We start from the raw sequence: 16,979 nt of genomic DNA on the forward strand, positions 1-16,979 counted from the left end.
AATTTAGCAAGTTAAGAGCTTACATTGTGAAAATAACAAATTCAATTATATTTATATGCCAGCAATAACAAATAAGAAAATTAAATTTTAAAAGATACCATTTGCAGGCTGGGCACGGTGGCTCACGCCTGTAATCCCAGCACTTTGGGAGGCCGAGGCAGGCAGATCACGAGGTCAGGAGATCCAGACCATCCTGGCTAACACGGTGAAACCCCGTCTCTACTAAACAAAATACAAAAAAATTAGCCAGGCGTGGTGGCGGGCGCCTGTAGCCCCAGCTACTCAGGAGGTTGAGGCAGGAGAATGGTGTGAACCCAGAAAGCGGAGCTTGCAGTGAGCTGAGATCACGTTGCTACACTCCAGCCTGGGTGACAGAGCGAGACTCTGTCTCAAAAAAAAAAAAAAAAAAAAAAAGATACCATTTACAATAGCATGAAAAAGCCTAGCCTAGTAGACATTAATTTTGTAAAATTTTGTATATGTCTACACTGGAAACATGAATAAAAATATCTAAATTTAAAAAGGATATATATCTTGTTCACAGATTAGAAGACTCAATATTGCTGAACTGTCTAATGTACCAAAGTTTATTTAAAAATATTATTTATTTAAAGTTTATTTATTATTTATTTAAATATTATTTATTTAAAAATCTATCAAAATCAATATGCTGGAATGGGTTCTTTTCTCCCCTGTTTTGTTAGTTCAGGGCCTCTGAGAAGTAAAGGCATCAAGACAGTTCTCAACAGGAGAGAAATGTATTATGGAAAATACATGTAAGAAAAAAATGGGAGGAAGGTGGTGGAGCTGGCGTCTATATGTCCTTTTGAGGAGGAATGTGACCCCAGCTCAATGTAGCTAACTTCCCATCAGGATTTATTTAATCAAAATCCTTACATGCTTTTTATGTTTTTAATTTTTTGGTAGAAGTTCACAGTGTTATTCTTCATGAAAGGACCTGAAATTAATCCCTAGAAAATAATATTGAAAAACAAGAATTAAGTTGGAGGACTTACACTCACTGATTTCAAGAACTTTCTAAAGCTACAATAATGAAGAGACTCAAATAGTGATATAAAGATAGATGAATTTTTCAATGGAGCAGAATATACAGTCCAGAAATAGATCTGAACATATACTATTGATTTTTCTCAAAAGAGCCAAGATAATTCAATAGAGAGAAGTGATATTATTCTGTACAATACTCTTTTCTTAGAAAATGTGTTAACAATTTCTTATAAAATTAAACATTCAGTTGCCATCTGACCTGTTATATCCACTCTGAGGTGTTTAATGAAGATAAATGGAAGCGTATGTCTAAAAAGAGACTTGTGCAAGAAAATGCATAAAGACTTCATTCATAAAACCCGAAATTTGGGGTAACTCCAATGGGCATATGTGGATACCCAGGTGAATAAACACACAGTGGCATAGCCCTGCCATGAAATGCTGCTCAGCAATGAGAAGTAACAAAATACTGATATGAACAACATGAATGGCACTCTAAAACTTTATGTTGTGGGAAAGAAGCCAGACAGAACAGAGGATGTGCAAAATTGTATATTTGTGTTGTGTCTCTGGCAGGCAAACTAATACATTATGGTTGAGAACAGAGCAGTAGTTTCCAGGTCTAGGCATAAGTGTGATTACTGAAAGAGTCAGGAGGAAAGCTTCTGGGATCACACAAATGTTTGTCATCTTAATGGAAGTTGTGTTTATAGGATGTATATATTTTTCATAATCAATGAAAATGTACACAAAATGCTTTAATTATTTGTATGAAAATTTAACATCAATCAAGTTGAGCGTTTGAAAAATAACTGAACATATGTACTCAATATTTCCTAGCAATTTATTCATGGGTAATTCCATATTCTAAAATATTCGTATTATTTCTATTCAGAATACCTCCAAACTGGAAACTACTCAAATGCACATTAACAGTGGCATGCAATCTACTGTATATCATGGTGACTATAAGTAGTAAAAAAGTATTATATACTTGAAAATTGCTAAAAGAGTAGATTTTAAGTGTTCTGATCACACACACACACACACACACACACACAAGTATGTAATGCTGAAATGAACATGGGAATGCAGAAATCTCTTTGACATACTGTTGAAAACTGATTTCAATTCCTCTGGATATACCCAATTTTGTATAATTTTATAACAATTTTTTACACATTCATACCCAGAAGTGGGATTGCTAGATCACATGGTAGTTCTATTTTTTGTTTTTTAAGGAACTCCCATACTATTTTCAAAAATGGCTGTACTAATTTACATTCCTACCAACAGCGTACAAGAGTTCCATTTTCACTACATCCTCACCAACACTTGTTATCATTCTTCTTTTTAATAATAGCCATTCTTACAGGTGTGAGGTGATATCTCACTGTGGTTTTAATTTGCATTTTCCTGGTGATTAGTGATATTGAGCATTTTTTCATACAACTGTTGGCCATTTTCATGTTTCTTTTGAGAAGTGTCTGTTTAGATTCTTGACATTTTTTACTGAGTTTTTGTTTTCTTGACTGACTTGTTTGAGCTCCTTATATATTTGCATTATTAGCTCCTTATCAGATGTATGGTTTGCAAATATTTTTTCCCAATTCATGAGCTGTTTATTCACTCTGTTAATTGTTTCCTGTGCTGTGCAGAACCTTTTTAATTTGGCATAATCCCACTTGTCTGTATTTGCTTTTGTTGCCTGTGCTTTTGGAGTCCTATCCAAGAAATCATTGCCCAGACCAATGTCATTTAACTTTTCACCCATGCTGCATTTCCATATTCATTGCAGCACTATTCACAGCAGCCAAGATATGGTAGCACCTAAATATCCATTGATAAACAAAATGTGAGGTATATCTATATATGCTATGGAGTACCATACAGCCTTTAGTAAGTAGGAAATTTTGTTCTTTTTGACAACATGGATGGAACTGGAGGATTTTATACTAAGTGAAGATAAGCTAGCACAGAAAGACAAATACTGTATGAACTCACTTATATGCAGCTCATATAAAAGTTGATTTCATAGAAACAGAGAATTGAAAAGTGGTTATCAGAGGCTAGGAAGGGGGTAGGGATGAGGAAAGGATAGAGATTGATCAAAGAGAACAAAGTTTCAGTTAGACTAGAGGAAGAAGTAATTTACTGCACTGCATGGTGACCACAGCTAATAATAACACATTGTATATTTCAAAACTGCTAAAAGAATAGATTTTTTAATGTTCTCCCCACAAAAAAATAAGTTTATGAGGTGACAGATATATTAGCTTGATTCTTTCTACAATGTATATGTAAATAAAACATCACATTATACCCCATAAATATATGCAACTATTATTTGTCAATTAAAAATAAATTTTAAAAGTATGGCAGATAATGCTTGTTAAGTAATTTTATTTAGCCATTTCACAATATATACATATACTAAATCATCATGTTGTACACTAAAAACATATAGAATTTTTATCAATTTAAAAATAAAAAATACATAAAAGCAGTAGAAAGCGTTAATAAATTGTGGTATATCCAACCAATGGCACAATGAGTATGACCGAACTATTGCTACTTGCAGTAGCATTGATTATCACAAGCATCATGTTGACTAGAAAATTTACACACTAACTTGTATATACTGTATTATTTCAATTTATGAAGTATAAAAATTATTAAATTAATAAAATTCAGAATACTGGCTACATTTGGAGTAGTGGCTGGAAGAAAAAGTGAAGGGGCCTCCAGGATACAGATAATATTCCAATATTTCAGTACAAATTTCACCTTTCCCCAGCCCCTTCTCAAATTACATTTGCAATACTGCCTTCTTTGCCACATTAATCGCTGTGTCCTCCCTGTTTGCACTTTCTTCCTTATTTCATGAAAACTATAAAACTGGTGCTACAAAGTCGTGTAAGCAGTGATGCTGATTTGAGGATATGTTTCAATATTTTGCATTTCATTTCATCTGTTCAATAAAATTAAAATGTCTGTGGCTAGAAATCAAGTTTCTTATTATTTTATTTCCAGAATACTCAGCATAGTATGAAGTACCCAGCAATGGTGCAGAATGGAAGAATTAACACTGGGTTACCCCTTTCTCTGTTGTCAGCAGGGCCCAGTGGTGTGTGGAGCCCCCACCTCCCTAGGACATGAGTCGGGCAAAATGTGGGGTGAGAGGTAGGGCTCTTCATGGCCTGCTTCCCCCTCTCTACTCTCTTGGTATCAGAGGGGCCTGGAGGGAGCTTATGTTATACCTTCACAATGTAGCCACAGGGGTGTGACAGCGCTCTGTTTTCTTCTCCCCAAAGGCAGACGGAAAGAACACAAGAGAGCTTAACACAGAGAGATCTTACACTCTTGCATAGAAACTGCAAGACAGTGAGAGCAGGAGCCCCACTTTAAGCTGCTCTCACTCCAGCTGTTTGCAATGAAGCCATGAGAGTCAGTGCCCACATTTTCTGTGATGATGTCAGTGTTGATAGTGAGACACAGAAATTCTAGGCAGACAGGGGTGGGTCCTGGTGAAACCCCACCCTCAAGCCCAAAAGCCTGAAACCCATGGGCCCAAAGTGAGAACTTCCATCCCTGTTTGCCTGTTCTCTCCTGACTGGGTCTTTCTAAATAATGTCTTTTAACCAATCAAAAATTGCCTTTTCCAAAACTACCTATGGCCCCCCCATCTCCTAATCCTGTGCCTATAAAGACCCCAGACTCAGTCAATAGAGGGGAAAAAGTGGCTTGACTAGAGAAAGGCCAATTGACTTCAGAGGACAGTTGGATTTCAGAGGAGAGGTGGCTTAAATTCAGAAGGATGGCTTCACTTTAGGGAAGAGCCAGCCAGAGATGGCCAGACTTCAGGAGAAGATTACCTGTCTGTCCCATTCCCTTTCCAGCTCCCTTCTCCACTGAGAGCCATTTCCATCGCTTAACAAATTTATTCGCTTTCACCATCCTTCAAGTTTCCAAACAACCTCATTCTTCTTGGATGCCAGACAAGAGTTCGGGACCCACTGAATGTGAGTACCCAAAGAAAGTTGTCATGCTGGCCCTTTGCCCTTCCTGGTGGAGGGGGCAGCCACCCCACAAGATAAGGTGAGGGCCCCCCGAGCTAATAACATACAGCTGTCCATGGATGGCGGAGCTAAGAAAGCATTGTAATATTCCTTCTGGTGTTTCAGGGTTTGCAGGCACCCCAGCCTGGGCACCGCCATGGAGCTTGCTCATTTGCTCCCTCTCACAAGGGAGTTGAGTGTGGCAGCCTGAGTAAATGGGGCACCTCCATCACAAGTCCAATGAAGGGGGAGAAAAATTCTGCATCAGTGTGATCCAGTTTGAAGATGAAAACACGCACATCCATCTAGACCTTGTGCTAAAAAGGAAAATTAAATAGGACTCACAGTCTTCTAACGTGGAATTAAAAATGTCCAGAATACAATTTAAAAATCACTTATGATACCCAGAGCATGGACAATAACAATAAGAATGACAAAAGTCAATCACCAGATAACAACACAGAGATAAGCCAGATACCGAAATTAGTTGACAAAGATGTTAAAACAGCTAAAGGTACAAATACAATTCAATGAGGAAAGAACAGACTTTCTAGCAAGTGGTTCTGGAACAACTGGATAGCTACAAGAAAAGAATAAACTTCACCTCTTATACAGAGAAGAGCTCAAAATGAATCATAGGTCATCAATGTCAGAGCTAAACCTATAAAACACACAGAAAAAAAAGATCATGAATAAATTTTTACAACTTTGTGAAACATGATACCCATAGCACAGTGAAAAAAGTGAAAAAACAGATAAATTAGACTTTATTAAATAAAAAACGTGTGTGTTTCAAAAGACACCATCAAAAAGTGAAAAGACAGCTCACAAAAATGGGACAAAAACTTGTACAGTGTTCATATTGCAGTGTAACTTTTTTTAGGCTACAAGCTACCAACAAGGCAGGGAATTGACTTTAAAGAACTGGTCCAGTAAAATTAATAGCCAAATAAAGAACAACTATGGCAACAGAAAAGAGAAACAGCAACACAGCCCAGAAAAGAGACGAGATCTGATTACCAGTGCTGACACATTATATTATTTAAAACGTCCAGATTTTAATAAAAAGTATTGTTTGATTCCATTTTTATGGAATGTCCAGAATAGGAAAAAAAACTAAATGAGTAGTGGGCTGGGGCTGGAGCTGGTGGGTGAGTGGGGTGGGGAGGATAAGGAGAATTATGCATAAATTTTAGGGTAATAAAAATGTTCTAAGATTAGGTTGCAGTGGTAGTTGAATAGCTCTGTTACTATATTAAAATGATTTAGTTGTATTTTAAAATAGGTAAGCTTTATGATATCAAAATTATACTTCAATAAAGCTGTAGAACACATAAATGAAAATTATAGAACTGAAAATAATGAAATAAAAACTAAAACTAGTTGTTTTATAGCTACAAAAAAAATTTCACTGCATGATCTCAAGAGCAGAGTGGAGATTACAGAAATAGAATTAGTAAATGTGTGGACAAATAAATGTATTTAATCTGATTAAGAGAGACAAAATAGGTTATGTTTTAAATGATAAAGAACAGAGTTTCAGAGACCTTTCAGGTAAGAGCACTATAGCTAACTTTAGTACACAGAAGGAGAGGAGAAGAGAATGCTACTTTAAAACAAAAAAAATGAAGAACCAGGCACAGTGGTTCACACCTGTAATCCCAGCACTTTGGGAGGCCGAGGTGGGCGGATCACCAGGTCAGGAGATCAAGACCATCCTGGCTAACACGGTGAAATCCCGTCTCTACTAAAAATACAAAAAATTAGCCGGGCGCGGTGGTGGGCCCTTGTAGTCCCAGCTACTCAGAAGGCTGAGGCAGGAGAACGGTGTGAACCCAGGAGGCGGAGCTTGCAGTGTGCAGAGATTGCGCCACTGCACTCCAGCCTGGGCAACAGAGCGAGACTCCATCTCAAAAGAAAAAAAAAAAAAGGATTCAGAGTATATTCTCTGAATGCAATGAAATCAAACTAAAAATCAATAGAAGAAAGACAACAGGAAAATCTCCATACAATTGGCGATCAAGAAACAGACTTCTAAACAGTCCATGGGTCAAAAAGAAAGTCTCAGAGTAAATTTTAAAAATGCAAATAATCAGTTGAAAATGAAAATGTAAGATATCAAAACATGTGTGATGTATAATTTAAGCTCCTATCTGCTTCAAGAAACCAGAAAAACAAGGACAAAATGAATCCAAAACATTTTACACTAATAATAAACCTGTGAAAATGAAAATTAAATATATAATGTCATTTATAATTCCTCCAAAGAAAATTAAGTACATAGGTGTAAACAATACAGCACGTACAGGAACTATATGTTGTACATATGTACAGCTGTATATTGAAAATCACAACATGCTGATGAAGGAAGTTTGTTTAAAGTCTTAAGTAAATAGAGACATTCCATGTTCATGGATTAGAAGACTCAGCTTAGTAAAGCTATCAATTTCCCCCAGGCTGATAGACAGGTTTAATATCAGCAATGTTGGTACACTATCAATATGCCAGTAAGATTTTTTTAAAGATAAGCATATTTATCCAAAAATATATATGGAAATACCAAGGGATAGCTCTGGAATAACTAAAACAATATTGGAAAAGAAGAATACAGTGTAAAGAGTCACTCAATACTAAGTCCTACATTTAGCTAAAATAATCAATATAGTATGGTATTGCAAAGGGATAGTCATATATATATATTGACATATATATAGACATATATAATGACATATATAGACATATATATATAATGACATATATATAGACATATGTATATAATATATGCATATATACATTCAGATCAATGAAGCAGAATCCAGAACCTAGAAATAGCCTCACACAAAGACAACCAACAGAATTTTGACAGTGGTACAAAAACCATCAACGGAGACATGACAGCCTTTTCATCAAATAATGTTAGAGCAATTGGACATCCATAGGCAAAAATATAAACCACAACGCTTATATTCACACCTCAACCAAATTAAATCACAGTTTTGATGTAAAATATAAAAATCTATAACATTTAGGAAAAACACAGAAGTTCTTCAGGAATCTAGGTCTATTCAGAATTCTTAAACTTGACATCAAAGGAATAATTTATAAAGGAAAAAGATGATAAATTAGACTTTAATAAATTTAAACACTTTTGTTTTCCAAAAGTGCCTGTTAGGATGCTGGATGTTAAACTACAAAGTTAGATTTGTTTCTCATTGTTAATATTCTTTATTAATTTTGCTTTCTTCAAAAATTTATAGAATAGTAAATTTTCCAAACATTTTTGTTTTTACTTGCTCTATTTCCCATATCTTGTAAACTCCATCTAGATTTGCTTCTCTTCTTGTTTGATTGCTGCTTGCAAAAGAATTTTTGGAATGTAAAACTTTTACAGTTTTCCATGCCTTAGGATATATTTGTTTCGCCTTTCTATTTAAAGTTTATGTTAGCTCAGCATGAAAATATAGATTTGGAGTTGTTTTCCTTCAATTGAAAATACAACTTTATTCTCAGTTATTATTTTGTCAGATATTTCGTCCTATTTTTGTGTCTTTATGAGACTAGTACTAAAAAAGATGTCGACATTCTGTTTCTACCTTCATAGTTCTTTCTCTTTCTTATTTTGTTCTTCCTTGATATCTTTTAATTAATGTTTCTACCGGACTTCTCAGCTTTTTTTATACATTCCTCCATTTTGTTCATTCTGCTTCATACAAAAGAGGTTATTCCATATATTGTCTTTCTCTTCATACTAGCTACACTCGTGAGATGACTCATTACTTCTCTCTGATGGGGCATGATTCTTGGGGGCACTATCACCTGAGCTGATGTGACAGCCCAAGTCCAAGTGATCTACCTGATGGATTTGGGGCATAGAGAATGAGGAGGAACACATCTAAGGGCAGTATATGGCATTAAAATCAGCAGCTTCATATTGTAATTTCTGTATGGAAGACAATGAGGTTAGCAAAAAAGAGCAGGGGATATTACAAGATAAAATTTTTTTACCACTTACAAGGATTCAGACGTTGTACCATTGAAATGCAGGAGGACTTTCTTATCTGTAAATATCAGCACTTACTCTTGCTTGACTGTGTCTGTAATATTTTATCATTAGAATAATGAAATTATTATTCTGTACCCATGTACTTTATATGACCCTTCATATCTGAGTTATTTACCACACAAAATGAGTCAGAAAAAAATAGAACTGCCAAATCTGATTTTCTGTAAATATGATGTGGGAGATTAATTAGAAGATAGAAAATGTATGCTTTATAATATTTCCAAGTTCATTTTTCTTTCTTATGTTTCTAGCTAGTTTGTTAAATCATCCATAGAAGAGGCAACTCTGACCAGTCTGCAGGCAGGATCATGACCCAAAACCCCGGGAGCAATTTTTCTCTCTGCACAGTATAAACAGACATGAAAACATTTCAAATAGAAAATGTAATTGTTCTTGTGATTTTTGTTAGAATACTGTTATAAAAAGGTATACTATCGTGGTTACATTAAATATACCTTTTTCTGTTTTGTTATCTTAACTGACTTCTCTTTTCAGGTTTTCTGAACATGAGATATTTAGATTTCAGGACTAGCTTCTCTCTTTATTTCTCTTTGTATATCTACTATGTCTGGGAGATTTTGTCAATTTAGGGATGTATGAAGGACACTCTATGGTAATATAAAAGAGGCATGCATGAGGAGAGAGGCATGCCACATATAATATTAAAACAAACAAGCAAACAAAAAAAACAAGAGACAGGGAAGCAACATAACCAAGTGTACAATAGCAGAGATTTATAGTTCTATTCTGAAGTTTATTTATTCAACCAAAATCTGCTGAATATGAAAAATCTACCAGTTTTTCCCTCATGGAGTTAATTTTTTTTTAATCATTTGGACACGAAAGTCCACTAAATGTGAAGTTCTGTGTGTGTGTGTGTGTGTGTGTGTGTGTGTGTTTGTCTTTTGTCAGCTAAGAGTTAATGATGCAAAAAGGAACAATGGAAATTCATTGCTATTGTAGAATGCAAGGGAGTTAATCTAAATAGCTTAGCGCAATGTTTTTTTAAACAATGTTTTACAGTGGATTGCAACAAAAAAGTTGTTTTTAATTAAAAAAACAACAAAAGAAAAATAGTAAATTTCACAATGTTATAATAAGTTAAAATCAAGTTTTACTGTTATATGTATGTTTGTTTACATTGAGAGGCAATAAGTACCTCTGCAAGTAAGTATACTGCAGTTATAGCAAACTAGCACCAAAGTCACTGAATGGCAAGCTATGGTACATGTTATGCTGCATTTGGATTTCAAGTGTAAAATCTTGTAAGGAGGATTATTTCCTCTTGCTATTATTGTTATAATTCTGATTATTGTATCTGTTGCAATATATCATCTTTCATATGGAGTAAGCAAGCAATCTTACAGAGCCTTTACTACTAATGCAAATCTATTAATCACAGTTACATATCATCGGTAATTCCAAAAATGTTAACAAACTGAACCAACAATATTAATTTATAGGGATATTCCTAAATGTGAGATAAAACAATTTAAAAGATACCTAAAATAATTAAGTGAAATATTAGTACATGCTACTGGAAAGCATATGGATACCACAATGTACTGATAAGAAAATTTTGATACAAATGACCCATATGTTCTTATAGTACTTTTGGCTTTGTAACCTCTACAAAAGTGTTCAAATGCTGATAATTTCAAATATTTAATAATATTGAGCTTTTATTGTATGTCAGACAATAATCCGTATTTATATGGATAATTTTACTTAATACTTACACACCTTATGAAATTGGTATTATTTGTGTGCTAATTCAGATGAAGTGGCTGGTATGGCATACATTGAGACATACAGAAAAAAATATATATACTATATGATCTAAAGCTGTACACTACAAAATCCTCTCATAATAATCTTGAATATCTTTTATAGATTTAAAGATACATAAATCCACAGGTATAAATTTTTCCTAAAAAGGACCATATAATAAATAATTTATGCCTTTTGGACAATGTCAGTTTCTGTTGAAAAAATTTCTGTTTTCTGCTTTTTAAATAATTTTTTAAACTGTAAAAATTATCCTTGACTCATGGGTCATATAAAAATAAAGGTCATGGGCTGGATTTAGTATAAAGGCAATAGTTTACTGGCCCCTAAGACAGAAGTCATTAAAACCCTACTGTGTAGAGAAATATCATACTCCATAGAAAAATTTTGGCATTTATCACCATTGTAAAATTACTTCTAAAATGGGAACTAGTAAAGAGTCAGAATGATTTAGCACAATCTTAAGATTCTGGCTTCTGATCAAGGTGCAGTTACAGGGATTAGCTGTACCTGGCCACCTGAAACAACTGAAAAGCCATATAAGAGATATAAAATACTAGTTTTTCAATATATTGAACATAAAGCAAGGAAAGTTACCCCTGAGATACGGGAATCTACGTGTTTGTGTTGAGCACTATGATTGCAGCTACTGCCTAGAGAAAGTTTCTAGCCTGGGGTTATAATAGTACTGTGTGAACCCCTGCTACTCTTCCTTCTAAGACGCAGGAAGCAGAAACCCTGGTGAAAGTGAGAGTCTCTGGCTAGACTTATAGGCCCAGGCACCATCAAGGAGAGAGCTAGAAAGAGAGCTAGCCCTGGAGATCTGCAGAGTCATCCCCACCCCCCTGCCCTCCCCACTCCCTCTGGCTAAGTCTTCAGTTGAGGTATGATCAATGAATGCATATGAGGAAACTACCTGAAGTCAGAGAAAGAACACCCCAAGAGGTTTAGAAGGAGCAATAGCAGGGGTTCACAGGACTATCATAAATCCTGTTCCCAGCAGCCAGAGTGGAAAACCTCATCATTTATGATGCATCAGGTAAAGCTGACCTCAGAAAACTTTTTCTCTAAAGAGCCAAAGACTAAATATATTAGGCTTTGAGGACCACGTGCAGTATTTTACTTTATACAAGGCTTTAAAAGTGTAAAAATCATTTTAGATCACAGGCTATAGAAACAAACATAAGCCAAATCATCAAGAACATTTGTAGAAATACAGAAATACCCAGCACCCCCCAAAATTAAATCAACAATATCTGGGATGCAAGCAAAAATGACTAAGCATATATCATCCAAAAGACCATCAGGATGGCTAAATAGTAGAAAGGAAAGCTTTATTGGAAACGTTAGTTTACAAACCAGGAAGAGACAGTATCTTGCATGGATTGAAAGTGCTATGTCTTCACAGAGGGAAATGACAGGTTGAGTGTTATGCCTCATAAAGTTCATATTATACAATCGAGTCATACATATTTTGCAGGTAAGGAGAAAAACTATATATTTATGAGAGGAACTGAGTGCATGTGCAATGAGTAAACATATATGTAATATGTATTTCATATTCACTTTGGGGCAGGGTTTCACCATTAAAATGAGGTGGAATTTGACTCTTTGTATCAAAAGGTGAACCATAGGACACAAAGTTTGTACCTAGTCTCTACAAGCTACTGAAACTGATGTAAGCTTTGAGTTGCTTATGAGAAAAGAATGTTTGTAAGGACGGTCCTCCACCAAATAAGAGTTGTGGTGGTCTGGGTTGTAAATCAGACAGGAGGAGTCTGATAGTTCCTGTTCTTAGGGACTTCAGCAAGAGTGTGGGGTTTTTTGGTTTGTTTGTGTGTTTTTTTCTTGTAGCTGTAGGAATTTAAAAATTTGCCATAACAGCCAGGCCCTGAATCCTTGACCCACAGGTAACTTTTTTTTTTAATTTATTTTAACCACAATGTCGGTCTTAGGTGATAACTGTGAATTTCAGATCAGACATGCAAAAAAAGGTGAAAAACACAACCAATAATTGGGAGAAAAATCAATCAATAGAAAATGATCAAAAAGTGGTACATATGATTGAAATAGTTGACAAAGTCTTTAACAGAGTTATTGTAATTGTATTATATACATTCACAGGATTGGAGGAAAGATTGTCATGTTATGTAAGGAGAGGAAATATATAAAAGACTCGAATGTAGTTCAAGAGATAAAAACAAACATTTATGAAATAAGAAAATACACAAGGTAGACAGAATAATCAGTAGATTAGTCATAGAAGCGAGTAGTAACTTTGAGGATATAGTAATAGAATATAGTATTAGAAAGTATTCAAAATGAGAGAACAATTCTGAAAAAAAAAATAAACAGAGCATCAGCATGTTGTGAGACAAGACCAAGCAGACTACTGTTTGTGGAAATGAATGTTCCAAAGAAGATAAGAAAGAAGGAGGGATGGAAAAGCTGTTTGAAAATATAATGGTTAATATTTTGCAAGTTTGATGAAGTCTATAAGCCCACAAATCAAAGAAATTCAACACAACCTAAGCACAAGAAAAATGGCGGGGCAGGGGCGGGGAGCTATAACCAAGCAAATTATAATCTCACTGCTTAAGAACAGCAATAAATCAAAGTTTTTAAATAGCCTGGAGAAAGATATCATGTGCACAAACAAACGTAAGAATGACAGCAGACCTATCATCAAAAAGGATTTAAGCCAGAATGCACTGGAATAGCTAGCTTTAAAAAAATGACAGGAAAAAAAGAAAAAGTCAACTTGGAATTCAATTGCCAATAAAATATTTTTAAAAACTGAATGTGAAACGAAGACTTATTTAGACATGTAGAACCTGAAAGAATTCATCATAGACCTGACTTACAATAAATATTAAATAAAGCCCTACAGGCAGAAGATAAATGGTAACCTACAGAAATCTGGTTCTACTCGAAGGAATAATGAGGAATAGAAATGGTAATTACTTGGGTAAAAGTAAATGTTTAAATCTGTTTCAGAGATAATTCAGCATTTAAACCAAAATACAATAACATCATTGTGGAGTTTATGGTACAAGTAGAAGTGAAATCTACGGCAACACGCAAAGGTCAAATAGGAGAAGGTGAACTATGGTTTGATAAGCTAGATTGTATGTAAAGCAACATAAAACTACTTGAGCGAAGAGGGCAAATAATAAGTTAAATCTGTAAAATGTAAATGCTAAACATCTATTAAAATAAAAGTTGTAGCAAATAAGCCAAAAAAAAGGAAGATATAAAAGGAACATATAAAACATACTTAATTCAAAACAAAAAGGGAGAAAATAAACACACCAAACAATAACAACAACAACAAAAAAACCCAGAACAGGTTAAAAAAATAGAAAACAAGGAGAAAAGAAAGGAATTTAAACTCTAAGGGTTAATAATAACATTAAATGTAACTTATGTAAATATCCCAATTAAATAACAGAAATTATCAGAGCGGATGAAGAAGCAAAACCCAACCAAGTTCTTTCTACATGAAACTCATTTTAAATATTAAGAAAAATATAGGTTAAATCAAAGGTTGGAAAATATACACTGCTGACTTGAAGCAAAATAAAGATGAACGACCTGTATTAATATTAAATAAAGTTGATTTCAGGGCAAAAAATGTTACTAGGAATATTGGTGGTCACTTCATAATGAAGACAGAATTAGCAACTAACTGTTTTAGTAACAGAGCTTTAAAACTAATGTAGTAAAATCTAACTGAACCTCAGGAATAAATAGACAAATTCTCAACTATAGTCATAGATCTCAATAGTCTTTTTTAATGATTGATAGAAAGTCAGATATAGAACAGGTGAAGGGCATTATTCTCCAACTTGCTTTAATTGACACTTATGGAACAGTCCACTAAACATTAGCACGTGCATATTCCTTTGAAGTGCGTAATAACTTTTACCAAGAAAGACAATATTATTTGCCATAAAACAAACCTTAAACAATTTAAACAGATTCCAGTCATATGAAGCATGTTCTCTAACAACAATGGAATAAAATTACTGTAGGACTTTCTCCTTAGTTCAGCTAAAAATAGGATTCTTGTCACACAACCATGAAAGATTAGGCTCGCACACACTTTAAGGGGTGAGAAAAATGGAATTTATTGGACAAAAAAGAAAAAAATAGGGAAACAAGGACTCTCAGAAAAGCAAGAGTTCTGCTAACAGGTTTCCCTCTTTGCAGATTGAATCCAGGTACATATGTACCCCACTTGAACCCTGGAACAGGAGAAGCCAGGCTCCTCCCCCCTGCAAATGGCATGAACTTCCTGAGGCTCCACCCCAGTGCTCACTCCTCCCAGTGCACAGGCCAGTTGGAGGCTCTGCCAGCGAGCCCTTTTTACTTGGCTGTCTCAAAATTACTAGTGAATAATAGAAAGGCACATTTTGAAATCTACAATAGAGCTGGTAGAACTAATAAGTATATTTAGGAAGTCTGCAGTATACAAATACACAAACCTCAATTGTATTTCTACAATATTAGCAAGAAAACATCAGAAATAGTAATTTTAAAATAAAACCATTTGCAATAATGTCAAAAATGTTAAATACTTAGACTGAATCTGACAAAAGTGAAAGATCCATAGACTGACAAATTGAAAACCTTGCTAAGAGAAAGTAAGAGAGAGCTAAATAAATGGAGAGTTGGCCTCTGACATCATGAAAAGACTCAGTGTTGTTAAAATGCCGGTTCTCTCCAAATTGATATACATATTCATCACCACCCTAATCAAAATGCCAATGGGCATAGTTTGGGAAGTTGAGAAGCTAATTCAAAATTCATGTGGAAATGATGAGGACTTAGAATAACTGTAACAACTTTGAATAGAAAAGAACAAAATTGGAGAAATTATGTTAATTGGAGGATTCAGGACTTATTATAAATCTACAATATCAGGACAATGTAGTATAGAATAAATGTAGATTAATAACTCAATGGGAACAGAACAAAGATTTCAGAAATAAATCACACATATGGGGTCAACTTTCAAAAAGGGCTAACAACAACTGCAATTCTAGCACAATTCTTGACAAACATACTACAATCATCAGATATCCCTATGCAAAAAAGATGAACTTTAATCCATAAATTGCACCCTAAAAATTAAATCATAGTCTAGATATGAAACTTACCAGAAAACATAAAAGACAAACTCTGTGAACTTCGGTTAAGAAAAATTTCTTAGATATGATATTGAAACCAAAAATTTGTATCACACTTTTTCAAACGAGTACACTTCCTGATATTATGAAGTATATAATTGAATAAAATATTCATATAAGTCTACAACTAATATATCCTATAGGATATGAAACAAAAAAAACAAAATTAAATATTTAACCACTTCTGTATGTATAAAGAATTATCCATGTGTCAATAAATTTAAGTGGTGTTATGTCTGTAATCATGTACCATTCCTGTTTACTTTCTTGATTTTATAAACCCGTTTCACAAATATTTTTTGCAATTGGAATTAGAAAACTGTTTTGAAGAGACTGAGTTTATATTTGCAAATCTCCCTAATGACACAAAATGTCATATAAATGCTAATTTTCTTAGGTATTTATTAATTTTACAGCAAATCTCAATAACTCTTTGCATTTTAGAAAAGCTTCTTAACACAAAAATTCAATGTGCATTTTCAACATTAATTAAATCTGAAAATGTGCCTAAGAAGTAGAAAATGAGTGTATTAAACCAGTTCTCCCAGTGCCTAAAGCACTCACTGTTAGTTAACAAGGCAGCTTTGGAAAATGTTAATTCCTATAAACTTATAAGCACATCATTCAGGATGCTGGGAAAGGAACTTGCTTATTTGTGCTCTAGACATTCAAAACAAATAATGCAGAACTTGCAAAAGACTGTTTTAATTATTAGAAATTTCAGAATCTTGATTTATTATTTTATCCTATGATATTATTTATTTTAGTGGTTAGGCATGAATTTGGACTTTGTTAAATACAAGCCTTTTTATTGGTGTTATTTTATGTATATAGAATTACATGATTGTGGTGATGAGTTATTTTAATTCG

This window comes from Pongo abelii, chromosome 7, assembly GCF_028885655.2.
Source record: "Pongo abelii isolate AG06213 chromosome 7, NHGRI_mPonAbe1-v2.0_pri, whole genome shotgun sequence".
Classification (NCBI taxonomy): Eukaryota; Metazoa; Chordata; class Mammalia; order Primates; family Hominidae; genus Pongo; species Pongo abelii.